Source organism: Chelonoidis abingdonii, chromosome 6 (genome assembly GCF_003597395.2).
Source record: "Chelonoidis abingdonii isolate Lonesome George chromosome 6, CheloAbing_2.0, whole genome shotgun sequence".
Taxonomy (NCBI): Eukaryota; Metazoa; Chordata; order Testudines; family Testudinidae; genus Chelonoidis; species Chelonoidis abingdonii.
The window spans coordinates 7,179,702-7,198,803 of NC_133774.1; the positions used below are offsets into that span (position 1 = coordinate 7,179,702).

Sequence of the window (19,102 nt, forward strand, 5' to 3'; positions counted from 1 at the left end):
CTCCTTAAAATCTCGTTGTAGTTTACCCAAAATCTTTTGAAAATTTGCCCCTGACTGTGGGTTTTAAGTATTTAAAAATCTGGCCATGGTCTGGGGTAATTTTTTTTTTTTTTTTTTTTTGAGAATCTGGGCTATAGTCACCTCCCTGCCTCAATCTTCCCAGCTGTAAACTGGGGATACTAATTCTTACCTCACAGGGGTGTTGCGAGGATTAGTTTGACAGCATTTGTATAGGATTTTGAAGCTGTCAAGCGCTATATAAGCACTGAGTGTTGTTATAATATAACATACTCCGCATAATGTATATTGTGGGAATATTACACCTCAGGTGTTCAAGACTACAGAGTTGCTTCTTCTAAGTGAGTTAATGGTTTCGTAGGTTGGTAATGTAATAAAACAGACTATTTAAACAAGCAAGGTTTTGATTAAATGGGGTGTGTGCAAAGGGGAACTGATATTAATTAGAAGCACTATAAATCCAAGATATCTAGACACAGATAATGCCGGTGTGATAGTCCATTGTACAGAGTGGAAGAAAGATTAAGTGAGGATTCATTTGGGGAATGTGTGTCACCTACAGCTGTAGTTGGATATGATGGACTGGACTGAGGAGCGTATTATATACACACCAGCCACTGCACTGCCCACAGTGCACTGCAGTTCCTCAGAACAAAGGAAGCTACTGTGTAAAGGGTATCACCTACTATAGTGAGAAACTGAAAAGCCAGAGAAGTTCCTTTCAACTGACCCTATGTCTGGGGTTTCTCTCTGGCACTTGAAGGGGAAAAGAAACCTAACACCACAGAAACAACACGTCATCTTTCTGCAATGAATGTGGACATTGATGGTGGCTCAAGAACTATGGGCCTGATCTAACATCCACTGAGGTCAGTGCAAAGACAGCTGCTGACTTCAGTGTGCATTGGAGGGAGGCCTGTAGCCTTCTTGTGCAGCGCCCAATTTCTGTTGTATAAATGCCACATTCATGGGTACTTTACCTTCTTCAGCACCCATGGCCCAGCACCAGTGGAAGCTCAGACATTTTAGAAGCACCAGTCCTGTGATATCCCTGAGGTTAGGCAGCCATTGAACTCTATGTCAACACTCTCCACTGGGTTCCAGAGTAGCAGGAACAGATGCTGAATGCTGCTAGAAAGAAGCCAGACATACCTAACCTAGCATTGTGCCTGATTAAGAGCAAACAAATACAAGCGAATGAGAAGCCGTATCGCTATTTGTCAAGTGCTGATAGAATAGCAGTGAGCCCAAGCTGCAAAGTTCAGATCTGTTGAAAGATGGACCCAAAGGTTCCAGCTGCCAAAGGATGGGGGCATATGGCACCTGGATTTGTGGTTGGGCTCATCTGAGAAGTCTGGCTCCGCTGAAGAGCCATGCATTTGGATGCTTATCTAAACCAGCCAAGCTTACTAGTCCTGACCAACGCACCTGTGCAGAGTGCCACTGAAATAATCAGTCGCCAGGGTTCCACATGGATCTACAGATGCTCCTGTTAGCAAATCCAATCAGGATCTTACACTGGCTATATGGTGAGAACAGGCTTTTGGCATTGAGACCAGTATTTCCTGCTTCCAGAAAGGTGAAGGCAGCATTTCCACTTGCCAGTGGAACCAGGAGCTGACATGAAAAATAACAAGGGTAAAGGGGTCATGTTTGGATCTTTTTCTAAAAGACACACTCTAAGTTTGACTATCACTTATTGGACCAGATGAAGGAATTCTTGGTTCTATGACGTGTATGAAATAGGAGGTCAGACTAGATGATCACAATGGTCCCCTGTGGCCTTAAAAATCTATGACCCGATGAGCTCTTCCAAAGTTTAGAGAAGGCTTGAGCTCACATAGGCTGTTGGGTAAAGGTTCAGGCCACTTACTCCAAACAGTTTGCTTAGTTCCCCAAAAGAACCTTACCTGGGCATCATCACAAATGTGGCCTTGATGAACTCTAAAATGCCCCATCTGGGCATAATGCCCATCTCCCCATCTGACTGATGCTTGACAATGAGAATTCAAGATTCAGTTCATTCACTTGAGATGCTGTGTGTGTGTTTAACCAAACCACTTATGGTCAATAATACCATGTTATCGTATGACAATAACTTTCAGTTATTCACTTATTATTATTCAATTATTCCTTACATCACACAGTACATCGGTCAGCTGGTCTTCGAGGAGCGAACAGTTCATGAAGGGTGCTTTGGAAAAGCAAGCACGAACACAGCTTGTCCAGAGAAAGGAAGAAGAAGATCAATAAGTTATGGTAGCTCAGTAGGATTATCATTAGGGGAAGCATAGTTCATCTCATCTCTTATAATCTACAGTTACTGGAAAATGGAACCTCTTAAAGAAACAAAAGTGAGTGAGGAACAAAAAATATAATCATGTGATTAAATATCTGAAGGAATGGTAACCAACAAACCCATTGAGTCATCTGCAAGAAAACCTTTCCACTCTCTGCTGGGAAGAGCATTAGATATTACTCCTCATAGGGAACTAGGTAGGATTCCAATCCACTCTCCATGGAGTAGCACTGCACAATTCACTACATGAGTGGGATCAAGAAGAGGGGAGAGAGGTGTTGCCTTCTTCTGCAGCATCAGCTATTGGCTGCTGCCATGTCAGACTTGGCTTGATCAATTCCTGTGTTTGCCTGGTCTCTTTAGCCACTGTGGGCAACAAGGAGTTAAAAGGAGTTCTGAAGAGCCAGTAGGTTTTGAATGTGAATGGGAACGCTCGCCTTTAATCGTATATTCAGCACAAGAATGTACAAAGGTATAAAGTTAATCACTAGCTGGGCCACCCCTATTTCCAGAAAAAGGACTTTAATACCTCCTTTATCCAATGAAGTACCATTGTTATACCTCCATATTATGAAGGGTTTATTAAACCAGTGATAATCTATTCAAGATAAAGTGATCTGTATGGCCAACTGAGCACAGATCAGACAGAATGATGGGAGGTTATTGTTAAAATATGCAAATTCACATCCTATTGAAATGCAAACCCTCCAGATAAGATTTTTTAATAAATCTGGTCTTTTTTCACTGCATGAAGGTAACTTAATGTTTATTGACTTCAAGATCATATAATGGAACGTAATATCTATTAGTCAGATCCTTGCCTCTCTTTCGATTACTGGAGGTACATGTGGCTTACACAGAATTTTTGTTTTATGGTTTTGTACAAAAGAAAAGAGATTAAAAAACCTGAAATTAACTCGCTTCGAACACCGCACCCCCAACCAATCCTCACCACTGTCATTAGTTCCCCAAGTAAAAAGAAGCATTTCTCATTAACTAGGAAGCTTATCAAAAGAGTCCAAAGGAGAATATATCAGTAATATACAACAGTCCTGTATGTCATTGAGCGGAAGTATGGGCTAATGGTTAGAGTAGTGTACTGAGAGTCAGGGCTCCTGGTTTCATCCTTGGGTTTATTTCTTGCTTACTCTGAGAACTTGCTTGCTATCCATCATTTTATCCCTCTGTAAAATGGGAATAAAAATAATATTCATCTCCCTCACAGGGATTGCCAGACTTCATTAATATATATCTGGAAGTGCTTAAAGATACAGTGGGTTGGCAATTTTCTGATGAAGTGTTTTCTCCTCAGAAAATGCTGTTTTGTTGAAAACAAAATGGTTCTCTGGAAATGGCTGGTTTCAACAAATTTCTCATTTCAAAACTTTTTTTCAAAAAACTTTTGAAATTGTCACAATTCCCCTGCTTTGACATTTGCTAAAGGAAAAAGGCATTTTTGTTTGTTTGAAACAACTTTTCATTTAGAAATTTAAGTTAATTTATTATAAAATTCAATGAATCAAAATATTATGTCAAATTATCAAAACAAAATGTTTCAATTGATCCAATCCGAATGTTTTGGGGATTTTTGGTTAGCAATTTTTTTTAAGACTATGAGGTTTCATCCTCATCCAAAACAAGAAAAAATTTTGAAATCTAAAAAATTTTCATGGGCTAGAAAAAACCTTTTCCCATCCCCCAGCTCATATGCCATTACCTATAGGGATGGAGAGGATAGTATAGCTAGTATGTGTCTGATCTCCTTTTGTTTGGGCAGGTACATGCTATTCTGTCACAGACGGTCCACAAGAGACAAAATGTATCATCATTAGGAACCCGATACCCAGGACTTCCCTCTGCAAGGTTTCATTGAGGGAGGAAGACAGTGCTTGCTTGGTAAGAGGAAAAAAAAAACTTCCTGCACTAACTCATCCACCTTCCGAGTTTGGGGTCCCCTAGAGCCATTAAATGGAGCCGAACACACAGAAGCACACTGGAATTCTGCATAACTCAGCAGCAGCAGCCACCTGAGCAAAGCTGTAAACTGTGCCTTGGATTGTGCAATGGAAAACCACTGCCCAGCAAGAAAAATAGAGGACCAGCAACAGGGCTCTAACTCTGCCACTGCCCGATGGATGGCTGGATCAGCATGGCACGTGTATTGCCCTTGCAACTCTGCATGGAAGAAAGGATAACACTATGGTTAAAGCAATGGATAGGGATTCTGGAGGTCAGAATTTAGCAGGCAGCTCTGCTACAGACTCCCTGTATGACCGTGGGCAAGGCACTTAATCTGGCTGTTCCTTAGTTCCCCACCTGTGCAAACAGGGAAATGTTGGCTCTCAGCGGCAGCTGCCCAGCAGAGACAAAGCCAGTGTCAGGCAAGTTCTTTACTCAGCGCTCTTTAGGACTTCATACTCTTTATTGCCTCAGAAATGTGCTTTGTCCTGCTAAAGACAGTTGTAATAATAACATGTTGCACTGAGATGGCATCCACGTGTTTAAGGATCTCAGAGTTAATGAATAATGCCCAGGTGAGGGTCTTAACTGTTCATATGGCACAGGCCTATTTTACAGATGGGGAAAACTGAGTTCATGTTTTCTCCTCTATGGACCAGGCTACTTGACTAGATTCTATCTCCCAGGATGCACTGCAGTGTTGCAACTCCAAAGATGTGCTATTGTAGTTCAGCCAGAGGGGAGGCCGTGGTGTAACATGGGAAATGTAGTTCTGCCGGGAAGCCCAGCCAATAAGAGAGAAGAGAGAGAACTACAACTCCCCATGAGGCATCATAACAATTCAGTTATTTGAGTTCTGGATTGATACCAAAAACAGGCCTCCCATGTCAGATGAAGGGGGAAGCCATATATCCCAGAATAAAACTAATTACAAGAGAGAAAGTAATGAAAAGAAAAAAACCCACCACCATCCAGGGATGGGGGTAGATACAGCAAATGCTGCAGACACAGATTAATGTTGAACTAACTCAAAACAAAATGTTTCAGCCAACTGAAATGTTTCAATTTGGGGTAACCTGACCAGAAACTAAACTCTTTAGTATCAGGTTTCCCAATGGCAAATCAAAAATGGTTGACAAAATCAAAAATTTTCCTGCAGAAAATTTCAGTTTTGTGGAAACCACATTTTCCATCAAAACAATATTTTGATGGAAGATTCCTGACTAGCTCTAACTGTAACCTCTTCAGGTTGAACATCTCTCTCTAAGGCCCCGACCAGAAAAGAAGCTTGATTTCAGCTCAGGCCTCTTAAGTGCTGCTCTAATAGAAGCAATACTAATGATTAATAAATCATTCCAAAGGTGTATAACATAAAATTCACAGCCTGCAAACATAATGCCCCAGCTGTGGCACACAAAGGGTTTTGGTGGCTAGTTCTGGCCATTGTCGGTGTAACTCAGAAGTGATTTACAAAAGGAAATTGCTTTAAAACAATAGTAACAGCTGTGGTTTTAAACATACTTTTCTTAAGACTTGCATTAGTGTGCAAGCTGATTGCTACATGGTATCTTTCCTCAGTGCACAGAGCACTTATTAGAACTATAGGCCGGGAACAACAGTTCAGAGCTTCTTCAGTTTATTGCCTATTAAGATGTTGCCATCATATTCCCAATAAAAGTCATCTGGTTCATTGAGTGTCTGTTTTATATAATCTCTCATGAAAGATTAACAGCAGCTCCACAGAGTACATGCTGGGGGGTTGGGGATGAGGTCTGGACACAAAGGCTTAGCCTACACTACAAAGTTTGCCGGAAAAAAAAATCACACCCCCTAGCTGACATATCTATGTTGGCAAAACCCCTAGTGTAGACACTAAGATGCAGATGGAAGAATACTTCTGGTGGCTTTGCTAACATGATTTGGGAAGGTGGTGAAGCTATGCCAGTAGAACTCCTTCTGCCAGCTTACGTTGCATCTCCACTAGGGTGCTCTGCCGGCACAGATATACTGGCAAAGGCTCAGTACTGTAGACAAGCCCAAAGTGACAAAAAACAAAAAACAAAACAAAAAAAAAACCAAACCCATAATCAATTCCAGGTGACAAACTAGCCTTAACTTGTCTCACTACAAATTTTGCCCAAAAGAGAGAAAGGGCTAGAGGTGTCCTGGGAAGAACTGCACCACTAACCCATTATTTGGTGTTTCTTAAAGCATCAGCTCCTGGAGTCATGTGATGAAAATCTCAGTTAAAAAAAGGAATAGGTTTCTAGCCCTCATAGTTGCAGATAAAAGTTAGAAAATAAGCCCCTGCTCCTAAAGGCTTAAAACTGAAAAGGCAAATAAAAAGACTTCCCAAGTTTATTATACTGTAAACTCTCATGAGTTTTAAACCAATTTATGATTTTTGGAGTCCAACTCGATTTTTTAATGCTAGTGATTCGCAGTTCTTTAGTCCTATCACATCCAGACTGCATAGAAACGGGGAAGAATTATGGCCATGAAAGTTTTATGACTCTAACAACTATATTTTGGTTTTGGAGGAGTTCAGGTTGAACTTTAAGTTTATACCTTTGAGTCTATTACAAACTGGGATAAAACAGCAAATTTTTTGGTTTTAATTGTAGGCTTTCAGAATTCACAAGAGCTCCCCTCACACCTCCTTGAATTCTAGCATTTCTGCATCTGGATAGAACTAGGAAGTGTGTCTAGCCATCAGCTCACACTCAAGGTGGATAAAACAGAGCTCTTAATCTTTCCTTCTGCCCCCAAGTCCTCCTCCTCACCTCCTTTCTCAATCACTGTGGACAATACCATGAGTCTACCTGCGACTCAGCTCCCCGTAACCTGGGACCTCTTGCTAGATCCTCACAGCCAGGATGTGTCTAAGTCCTGCAGCTTCTTTCTGCACAACATGGCTAAGATATGACCTGTCCTATCCATCCACCCAGCTAAAACTCTCATCCAGGCTATGGTTGGGGTTGAACTCGAGCTGCAAATCAGAGTCAAAAGCCAAGTTGCAGCATCTTCACTGCTATTTGAAGCCAAATTAGCTTATGAGGGATAATAGCTAACACCAGTTAAAGACATTTTTTTTTTTTTTTGCAATGCAGCCCTGACACACATCGAACTGAAGTGAACTACTTATGTGTGCAAAGTGGAGCACATGGGTAAATGTTTACGAATTCAGGACCGTCTCAAATACCTCCGTCTCAGTGCAGGCAGTCTCAGTGTCTAGAGAGCTAGGGTGACAGTGTGAAGTCCACTGCATGAGACGGCATCATTACCCCAGATCCTCCATATATGCAGCCAGGTAACTTCCTCTGCATTTTGTAGAGCACAGAGAACACTGCTAGCACTCAGTAACGAATGGCAGCACGCAATTAGCTTATGAATAAGAAGGAAGCTTTTCTGAGCTTCATTTTTTATTTTAAGTGTATTTGGGGATGTTGCTCTGCTCTGTTCTGTCCTCTTCACACATCGCTTCCTTCCTATAGCGCAAACCAGGTACCAGTAAGTGGAGCTCTCGGCCAACCAATCTGGTTTCCTGACTTACACCTCCCACTTGCCTCCCCCTTCTCCATAGTCAAGTCTCCTTCTAAATGACAAAACTTGCTGCTTCTGATAATGCTTCCTTTGTTTTTTACCCCCGTCATCTGCCTTGATCCAATAAAAATCAGCCCACTTATTAACCCAAAATCAAAACAGAGATGGCAGCAGGGGGGAGTTTGTCCATGAAAAACAACTAGACAGCAAGAGGAAGTGGCTGTATATGGTCATCCCCCTCTGCCCCTTTCTCTTGTTTAGGGGGTTGGTGATATGATTCAACCAGCCACAATCAAAAATAAAATTCTAGCCAGCGATGCACACTAATGAACCAGCTAGGAATTACTGAAGCAAAGGTGAGCTTATCATCACCATGACTTTTTCACTGCTAGACAGCTGTTTAAGTCACACATCAATAACAGGAAGGCTTGCGTCTGACTTATATAAGGGTCCCATGAATCTTTATTTACCTCACCTCTAAGATAACAGGTCAGCCACTGCCAACTCACCAGAAAGAAGTTTGCTTTGTGATTAGGGATTGAGATTAAATTGGTTTATGGTAGTTAATGGTGCTAGTTCTGGAGATCTGTATTGCATTCAGGGAATAGTGTGTGTGTGTAGAACATGTCTAGATTTATTGCAAATCTACTTGAGCACCATGGATTTGAAAGTTTGACCCAAACACAATTGTGTTCCTGTTACGTTTAGAAGAGACTGTAGAAAAAAATTTGCAGAGAGAGGAAATAAGGCAAAATCTGGCACGAAAACAAGAGAGTAAAAATCGGAAAGTGGATGAATAATGGAGCTGGAAGAGAGAGGGTGAAAAATTCTCATGAAAATATAATGAGTCCAATCATAGATCGTTAGCAGGGTTAGAACCTGTTACCTTAATTAGGAAAAGCATATAGGGTGACCAGATGTCCCGATTTTATAGGGACAGTCCCGATTTTTGGGGTCTTTTCTTATATAGGCTCCTATTACCTCCCACCTCCATCCCGATTTTTCACATTTCCTGTCTGGTCACCCTAAAAGCATAGGCCTTTACTACTTGAGTGACATTGCTCGGTAGGGAATGGGTTTCTCACTAAATATGTGGCAAAAGATTGGACCAAGATATTTTGATTATCTGTTCATTATGCTTATTTCCCTCATCTGAAAATAAAACAAGTGGATCTCATTTAAAAAGAAGGCATTATCTAATGCACATGAATGGAAATTAAGAACTAGTGCTGTTTGAAAAATGCTAATAATTTTTTGGGTAAATTTCTGGGGGGGTTTTGTGTGTGTTTTTAATTATCAGATTTTCAACAAAAGTCTGACACCAAAAGACGGAAAAAAAAATCAGTTTTAAATTGACTCACGCTCTACATCTGCAAGTGTAGCCATGCCCTCAGATTCGCAGTGGGTCTATTTCTAGCACCATAACCATGGCTCCATAGAAAAGCATCCCTGACTCCCTCCCCAGGTTAGGGGCAACTATCCTGAGGGAAAATGACAGACAAATCTGTCTTTCTCTTAAAGAGTTAGCCAAACAAATCACCTCTTTGGCAGGTGACCCTCTCCCCTTTCCCCACTGCTGCTCTTTTGTCTTTCTCACTTCGTGCTGTAGTTAGGAGCCAACATTTTGGCACATTAATTAAAAATAGTAATAGCTGCAACAGAAGAAAGAAGGGGAGGGAAAAGCTGAAGGGGGAAGTTTGCAGCAGCCCTAATTAATAGAATTACTCTCAGCTAAAAGCCTGTCTGACGAGGACTGTTGTCCCTGGATAGAAAACACAGCTACTCTGTTGCTTAGCAGCCAGCAATGTCCTTTCAAGAGGAGGGGGAAAAAAAAGTTATGTGACAAACCATCTCAAACAAAGTCCCATGAAAATATTTCTTTATCACAACCTATTCAGCCTAGGCAAAGAGTGGCCCTGAAATGAATGTTTCATCTAATGGCTGAAGGAATAAATAAGCTAATTGGATTTCCATCTTTTCCAAAACATACTGCACAATAACAGCAAATCATATGGTAATTATTACTAATAATGCATCTTTTATTTTAGGGTTTGTTTGTTTGTTTTTCAAAAGGGGCAGGTTGGATGGATTTGGAGTGGTGTGCCATTTATGGATCAGAGACAAGACATTTCTGACTTGCTGTAGCTTATGGATGAGAGGGAAAATCATAGCCCAGGCTAGAGCTGGTGAAATTTTTCATCGAAAACATTTTTGTTGAGCAAAAAATGTAGATTTACTGCACCAAAACGTTTCACAAATTCATGTCAGTTTTGCCAAACTGGTGTCAGTTGGGGAAGACCGGGGGGGAGGACTCATAATGTTTTGTTTTGACCTTTTTGAAACGAAATGTTTATACTTTTCAGTTCAAAATGACTTTTCATTTAAAAAATCCCTTTAATATTTTTTTTAAATTACGTTTTAAAATGCTCAAAATAAAAATGTTTTGATTGACCTGAAGCTATTTTTTTTCTTTTCAATTTGCCAAAAAAATCATAAAAGTGTTTTCAGTTCACCCTGAAACCAAATCGTTTTGACTTTTCAGAATTGCCAGTGAACTTAAACACCGATGATTCACCCAGCTGTAGTCCTTACACCACAGGGTCATTAAAGATCTTCTAGCTCATTATCAAGGAGTAGGAGCTGGTCTATGTAAATTCTAACTTCAGGTTACCTGCCTAAAATCTCACCTGCATAACATGCTTCATTTAAGGATTTTCAGATGCTAGGAAGGTTGATCAAGTGCAAATACCCCTATCTTACCAAGGAGAGGTGGAAGACTGATGCTTATCACACTGTTCATAATGCTCTGATTGCTCTGGATGTAGAACTATGTGGTTGTGAATAGTGGGGTAATTGCCCATTATGATGCTGTGAGCATGAACTAAGGAGTTCCTAGTTCACATTAATGTAGCCAGACCGGTGGGGCAGTGACTAGCCCCTTGTCACCTTGTGATTCTTCTGTCTGTTATATCTGCCTGTTAGAGAAACAAGGTGGATGAGGTAATATTTTTCATGGGACCAAGTTCTGTTGGTGAGAGAGACGAGCTTTCGAACGACACAAAGATCTTGAGGCCCAGATCTGAAAAAGAGCTCTGTGTTGCTCAAAACCTAGTCTCCTCAACAGAAGTTGGTCCAATGCAAAATATTACTTCATCCACCTTATTTCTCTAACATCCTGGGACCAACATGGCTACCACAACACTGCAAACATCTACTTGTTGTCTCTTGTCACATACTTAGATTGTAAGCTAGTCAGCTCAAGTACCATCTCGTTATGTGTGCATACAATGCCTAGCACAATGGGGCCCTGATTCCCTGACTAGGGTGTCTAGGAACTTCTACAATACAAACAAACAAATGAAAAAGCCAGCCCAGTTACTTACCCAATGACACAAAGCTAATCAATGGCAAAGGTGGATTCAGAACCTATGTCAAGTGACTCCCCATTGTTTATCATCGCCACTGGGAACCCAATCCTCTGGCTATTATTTATTTATATTACGGGATCATATCAAAGTCCCAACCAAGATCAGTGCCCCATTGTGTTAGGTATTGTACCATGGGCATAGTAAACACTAAAAATCCCTACCTCAAAGAGCTCTCATATCAGTCAAAGTGGGGAAATGATTTATGATGCTGTAAGTTAGCACTTATGTGTGCTGTTAAACACCTGCTATGTCCTAGCTCAGAGTTGGCTGCTCGTCAGCAGTAATGACAGTGCTCTAAAGCTCGCGATAGATATGAACAGATGGATAGATACAGGTGATATATAGAGTTTGAACGCTCAGCTATTGAAGTTACCAAGTACTTTGGAGTGGGGTCCTTCTGGATGGAGAGTGCTATCTAAATGGAAGATCATTATGAGTCCATCCTAACAGTGTCACTCACCACATCCTGGATGGACAGCTAAAGTAAAAGAAAATACATAAAATATATGCTTCAGTGGATATTTTAACCCAACTCTTTTACATACAGTGGAGGAGCTTTCGGCTTTCACTTGCACAGTACATCCCCATTTGCAGGCAGGGGGGAAAAGTCTGCAACAGTTCAACTGACGAAGTTGCTGGTTTTGACATGTGTGAACAAGGGTGCTTTCCAGCCCCTGACACAAACGAGTGGTTAGGAACAAACTAGAGACAGGTCTTGAAACTGTGACGGATTGGCTTGCCAAGGGGATAACAACAGGAGTGACAGGGTGGTAGGATGCTGCTTGGAATTAGTGAAATATTATTACCTTCTTCTAGTGCTGATGTGAGTCTGTGTGTGAACTGAGTTGGTGAGACTCAGTCCAGAGTCTGCTGAGGTAGGTGTCCACTTTACAAAACCCAATATCTTCACTGGTAACAAATATTCCTTTCTTGGTAGCCTCAGCTGCGAGGCGGTTTGATGATCCCTTGTAGTACAAAGGGTGGAACTAGAGAAAGAGGATCAAATTTCAGAAGGGACATATCTGGGGGTGGGACTAGAGGCTCAGGAATGAAAGCCTGGGTGAGGCTGGAGATTAAACGCAAAACCCCAGCATGCAATGGCTCAGTTTGGATACTGAACCCCTGTCTTAGAGCCTCGCTTATTGCTAATGAGACAGTCCTTCTCGAGGAGCAGTGGGACACTCTGAGAGAAGGTTACCTTGCAGCTGTACCTATTTTCTTACTAATCAGTAACTTCAGTCATGAGCACTAGAGTTAGGATGGTTCATACATTTTCCACTGGAATAGTTTTTTGGCAGAAAACTGAATTTTTGACTAAATGATTGGGTTTTTTTTGGCAAAAAGCGTCTGCTTTCTGGGGGGGGAAGCAGGTGGGTTTTTTTGGTTAAAAATCAAATGCCCCCAAATCAAAATATTTCCAGTGATATGTTCCACCTGGGTGCCTCAAAGGAGGTGCAGTTCTGGATCTTTACATTTCCACTCTCCTTCATGAGCTGTACTACATCTCCCAGGCTACATCATGCCCAGAGTCTCCCATGATGCACATTCTCCCTTCCCCAAAAGGGAGACCATGATGCATCACGAAGACACAGTCCAGTCAAGGATCCCAGCTAACTGAGGAAAATGGGAGCATGAATATTCCAAACTGCAATGCCCATGAGACACTAAGGTGGAATTTCCAAACTGAAATATCTATTTTGATTTTTCACTGGAAAGTAAAAATAGTCTATGGAAAAATTAAAAAAAAATAATTTTTTTTTGTCAAAATTTTCCATGGGAAAAAATCAGTTCTAGGTGGAATAACTTACCCTTTTCTTTTTTTTACAAAACCAAATACTCTGCCTTTATGCTGCTATTGAGTTTCAAGTCCTGGTTAATAGATATTATTGGAATAAGTCCTTCCTTACTCAGGCTGACCTCCCATTCACACTGGACCTAGGGACTGATTAAGGACTTGGTCCTCAAGTCTAAAGCCATCCTGAAGAGGTAGGACCAATCTGCTCAAAGCACAACCTTCTGCCCCAAGCCACCCCTAGAATACTATAATGAACAGTATGAGGCAGCCCCCAGAACCCTGGATGAAGCTCATTGGAACTTCACCAAGAAGAGTTTGTGGGTGTGGAACTCACCATGAGGGGAGACCAGGATGAACCGATCCCTTGCCTCCTTAAGAGCTATCCGTTTCTCTTTCCTTACCAGTTAGTGGGAAGAGGGAGAAGGGGTTATAAGTCCCCTGAGGATGGGGGAGAGAACACGGTCCTGCTGGGTTAATGCTGAGACTTATAGGTCCCATGCTTGGCAGCCAGATATCAATGGGAGTGATACTGTATAGACAAATGGCTAGATGGGCAACAAGCGGCTTCACGATTTGGCCCATTTCATTATTCTAGTGTTGTAGATGCATTTGCTCTAGGTAATGAAATGGTAGATGGGGAGTGGGTAGCTACAAGTATGACCGATTTTGCCCACAATCCCATCAATGGGCCAGGGAGAATTCTCTTTCAGCTGCTTGGCTGGCAGGTCTGGCTCGTGTCCTCAGCATCTAACTCATCACCTTGGTCAGAAGCAGGAAGAAATTTTTCTCCTTGGTTAGATGGGCAGAGAACTTGTTTTTTTTCACCTTTTTCTGTAGCCTGGCTCACTTGCTGGGATCATCTGGCCTTATCTCACTGAATCAATTCCCTGCCATTGCAGGAGATTCAGGCATTAGTGCCACCTCAGTCCCTCCTGTTTTCTGCCAGTCACAGGCAGGGGCGGCTCCAGGCACCAGCACGTCAAGCGTGTGTCTGGGGCAGCAAGCTGCGGGGGGTGGGGGCTCTGCCAGTCGCCACGAGGGCAACAGGCAGGTTGCCTTTGGCGGCATGCCTGTGGAAGGTCTGCTGGTCCCACGGCTTCGGCGGACCACCCGCAGGCGTGCCGCCGAATCCGCGGGACCGGGGATCTCCCGCAGGCAAGTTGCCAAAGACAGCCTGCCTGCCATGCTTGGAGCGGCAAAATATCTAGAGCTTCCCCTGGTCACAGACAACAGTTTAGTCTCCTGAGGGCTGCAATATTTTGATCCAATTTTGGTTGATGGACTTGGTGTGGGGTGGTTAGTGGCCTGTGATCTACAGACGGCCAGACTAGATGATCTGGTGGTAGCGTTGCCAATTTGGTTGGACATATTCCTGGAGATTTAATCACATCAGATCATTTAAAATTAAAGATTCATTTTTAATTCCTGGAGACTCCCGGCCAATCCTGGAGGGCTGACAACCCTATCCGGGGTCCCTTACAGGAGATGGTAAAACCCAGTGAGGTTATATTGCTCCCCTAACTGCTGCAAGCAGGAGGAGGAGTGGCAGCCTATGTACAGGACGTCTGTTGTATCAGCAATTGCCTCCAAACAGGACTAGGATGGAGAGATGGACGAGGACATCAAGGTCAAAGTATTATTATTTTTTTGACAACAGCAGCCAGGCGACTCTCAAGTGGTGGATTCGAACAGCTTTAATAGAACAATGTCATTAAAACCCAACAGTCAGTGCTTGGGGAATGACATTGTTGAATGGCTACCGAAGTTCATACCGTTAATGTCTAGCATTTGTAATGACTGTTCTATTCCATTTCAACAAATGATCTGGTTCCAGAGGAGCCCTGAGACAAGGACAGGGAATTGAATCAACATCCATTTCAGGCTCCTACAAGCCAGCAGCCTTTAGCTTAGTCACAGGACGATCGAGAAGAGACCCCTTTCTGCATTATCATTAACCAGCTCCTTAATGCTGCTCTTTCTAAGGATACAACATACGGTCTGTTAGTATCACAATTATTAATCACAGTCTGATCCCTAGCGTGCAAGGCTCTACATAAACCACAGGTGTGGAGACAGCCCTTGCACCACATAACTTACAGCCTATGACCCTGATTCAGCAAACCACTTAAGCACATGCTTGACTGGCTGAATACGGTTGGTTTGCTGAGTTGGGGCCTGAAGGACAGAAGGACAGACCGTGGTTTGGGGGTGGAGATATAGTAGATGACAAATGGACATGGTGGTGCTGGCTGTAGCAATGTGCTTACTAGGGATGGCGGTGGGGTGAGAGGGTAGCAGGAATGGGACAGGTACTAAGGACTGGGGAAAGGAAAGAAGGGGAGGAGGGGAAATCACAGGTTGCCACATGCCCGGGCAGAATGATTGAGAATGGCTCATTGAAGGGACAGATTTTCGGATCAGATTCTGGCCTCTTTGAGCCACTCCAGTAGAAAGAGGTCTGGAATTTGGTTGCAACTGAACAGAAAGGAATTCCCCCATCAGAGAGGGACTCCCTGCGGATGCAGATGTCCTAGTCCTGGCCCTAATGCGAAGGGGAAGAAGTGGATGTTTTGGGGCATGTCAGAGTGGGCTAAATTGCTTTGAGCATCAGTACATTGGATCTGTTCCTTCCTGCTTTTCTCCTCTTTTGCACTGACCTATGCAGGGCTGACCAGAGGAAACAGGGGGCCTGGGGCAAAGCGGGGGAGCTGCAGCGCTTGTATTCACCCGGTGGTAGTCTGGGTCTTCGGTGGCATTTCAGGGGTGGGGGACCGTTGAGTCGCTCCACGTCTTCAGCGGCATTTCGGCAGCAGGGGGCCGTTCAGTCGCTCCACGTCTTTGGACCCATTTCAGCGGCGGGGCGCCCTTCAATGCTGCCGAATACACGGAGCAATTGAAGGGCCCCCCGCCGCCGAAATGCTGCCAAAGACCTGGACCGCCACTGAGCCAGGGCTCGCAGGGCATTTCAGCGGCAGGGGACCCTTCAGTCGCTCCGTGTATTCGGCAGCACTGAACGCCCCCCCACCCCCGCCGCTGAAATGCCAGCCGAAGACCTGGACCGCCGCTGGGCCAAGGCTCATGGGGTCCCTGCAGGACCTGGGGCAAATTGCCCCACTTGCCCTCCCGGGCGGCCCTGGACCTATCCTAGGTATAGGAGAGAATGTAGCCCTAAGTGGTCGCCCCTGCAAGGCATGCCCATTGACTTCAAGACACTCAGAAGATTGCCCTTTTGCACCGAGGCTAGGAGAGCACAGGTTAGAATCCCACATCCCCAGATGTGGGCAGTGCATGGGCCCCCACCAAGAACTGTCCTACATGGGGCATTGTCACTGGCATCCCTTCTGCATTACTATTATTTGCATGACAGTGGTGGATAAGACAACCAAGATCAGGGCCCCATTGTGCTAGGTGTCTCCACACACCGCAAGAGACAGTCCCTGCCCCAAAGAATATACAGTCGTGTGTGGTGGGAATAGAGGCACAGAGAGGTGACATGAGTTGTTCAGAGTCACACAGCAGCTCAGTGGCAGAGCCAGGAATTGAACCCACGTCTCCTGACTCCCCAGCCAGTGCTCTATCCTTTAGGCCATGCTGCAGCTTGCTAAGCATGCCCCATAAAGAGCTGGGCAATGGAAGCCATTCACAGAATGCAACAACTCTGGTGCTAGAACACCTATGGAAAATGCTGCAGATTCTTGAGCGCCATCTACTGGCACATCATCTACTAACTAGCAACCTATAGACAGACATCTCTCTTGCAGAGCACTCTCATAACACCTCTTGCGGCTACAGACCCTGCGGCTCTTTCAGAACAGACTACAAGCGAATCCCCCCGGACAAAGGCAACGTGTTATTTTACTTAAACAGATTTTAATGGCTGGACATGAGCTGCCACTCAGGGCATAGTCACTTAGCTACCAGCCTCTCACTCATTGCTCTGCATTGCCCTGGGCAATTCAAAAGCCCCAGTCCTAGACTGTAATATTCCAGTGCCTCTTTTTACAGATGTGAATATTTCCAGGGTGAAAACCTGCCTGACATTGATTACCTCCATAAACATCATGCCATCAAGCTCATTCAATAAATAAATAAATGCAAATTAACCCCTAATCCCCAGGAGCCATGCAATTCACACCTCTTCCTAAATATTATGTTGGCTGAAATAGACCAGCATGCTAATGGTTACGAAACAATATGGAGTTCAGATTCTGAGCTCCGTGTCCTACTCTGTGGGGACCATAATAGGAGGCAGGGGAAGGGAACACTGCCTGGAAACAGCTTGTCTCCAATTTGTTTAGCTGCTGTCAGATGCTGCAGCTGCAGTTGTCCCATGCAGTGGAAGTGAAAAGAGCTTTCAGTTAGATGTTTCGCTTTTAAATTCCGTGTACTGGATTCCCTGATGCAAAAGCCTGCCAGTGTGATATCAGGGGACCAAGCCCCAGATGCAAAGCCTAGGCTACCAAATGCAGGACTCTGAGCATATTCAGATTGTCTAGAAGCTTTGGATATCTCCAGCAAACCTGCAAATAATCAGTAACCAGAGGTGCATTATATATGGACTCCACAGTCACCAACAGGTTAACAGGCAAGAATTTGCTGACATCATAATTCTGAATGTAATTCAAACTAGAGGTGCAGTTCCAAGCTCCTTTTCCTTCCTGTCAGAACTCTGGACAGCACAATCCCCGTCCACATGTCTGCTTTCTCATCTCACCTGACACCCCTTGCAATAGCTTGATGGCTCAGGGGGTCCTTTCCAGTCCTTTGGTCCCCTGCCATTCCCTGTACTCCTCCATATTACCTTTCCTTACTGTTCCCTTTATCCCCTTCTCTCTTCCGTATCCTCTACTGGGAAAAGCTTCTCATTTCTTCCTGCCTAGGTTCTTATCTGGCTCCCATCACTGCAGTATTGGAGCACTTCACAGGCAGTCATGCATTTACCCTCCCTGTCCAATTGCGAAGCACTATTATGCCTACTTTGCAAAGAGGGAGACTGAGGCACAGAGTGTTTAAATGATTTGCCTAGTGTGTTACTAGCAGCAATGGAAAGTGAATCCAGCTCTCCTGTGTCTCAGTCCAGTGCCTTAACCATAGGACTAGCTGTCCTCCACCATGTGCCACGTACAATTGCCTTCTCTCCCTGCTTTCATAAAGCCTCCCTATGCTGATCTCCTCACTGACAAAGCTTCTGCAGCTCCAAACACCTGGAGACTTGTGCCTTGTGCAGCATATGTCCAAGTAAGAACCGGATCCTGCGAGGTGCCGAATGCAGTCAATTGCCAGTGCAGTATGGAGCGTTGATGGCATTCAGTCCCTCTCAGGAACTGCTCAGCAGAACACACAGGTTTTTCTCAGGGCTTGATTTCCCACTGTGTTCCCCATGGCTCCACTTTGGGGCTACATGAAGACCATTATTTCTTATTTGTCTTCTCGTAGTGTCGGCAGTGGAAACCCCAGTCCTGGACCAAGACCTCATTGTTCAAGCACAGAACAAAATCAGTCTGTGGTGCAGGGATGGTGTACTACATACGAGGACAAGCGGGCTGTGGTCTCTCTCTTCTCTACCACAATGCAAAGGACAAGCAATAATCATCAAACTAATGGGACTTAGCATTATAGAAATAAAGAACAATAAATAAATAAGTTACACAGCTTTCTATACTTGCCATATCCCAACACAGCTAGTTCAATGTTATTTGAGAGAATCCCACATGGCAAGCAAGGGAAATAAGGTAAATATCGGTAAAAGCAGCCGGTGTTTAAGGGCACCTGCCGTGAGTACAATATACATTGTGGCTCCTTCATTGCTTAAATTCTGTTGTATTGTGTGTGGCTTGGGAAGTTGTTAAATGGACCTGGCCAAGTGATCTTAAGGCTTTGGCCATGGATTTGATAAAAAGAAGGGAAAACAGGGGGAGAAGGTAGGAAATGGAGCATGACGAGAAATGTTTTCAAGATTATTTTTTTTAAAAGACACATGCCCATCCCCCCATAATACACTGAGGGCAAAATTTTCAGACCAAAGTCCAGAGAAGTTACAGTCCAAAATCCTGCTTTGAA

The 19,102-nt window shown here is 43.7% G+C and overlaps 1 protein-coding gene across 11 annotated transcripts in view; it reads right to left on the reverse strand.

Moving 5' to 3' along the window:
• The window catches only part of CELF4 (CUGBP Elav-like family member 4), an 866,187-nt gene that overhangs the window by 431,081 nt on the left and 416,004 nt on the right, over positions 1-19,102 (reverse strand). The gene's annotated exons all lie outside the window — the stretch shown is intronic.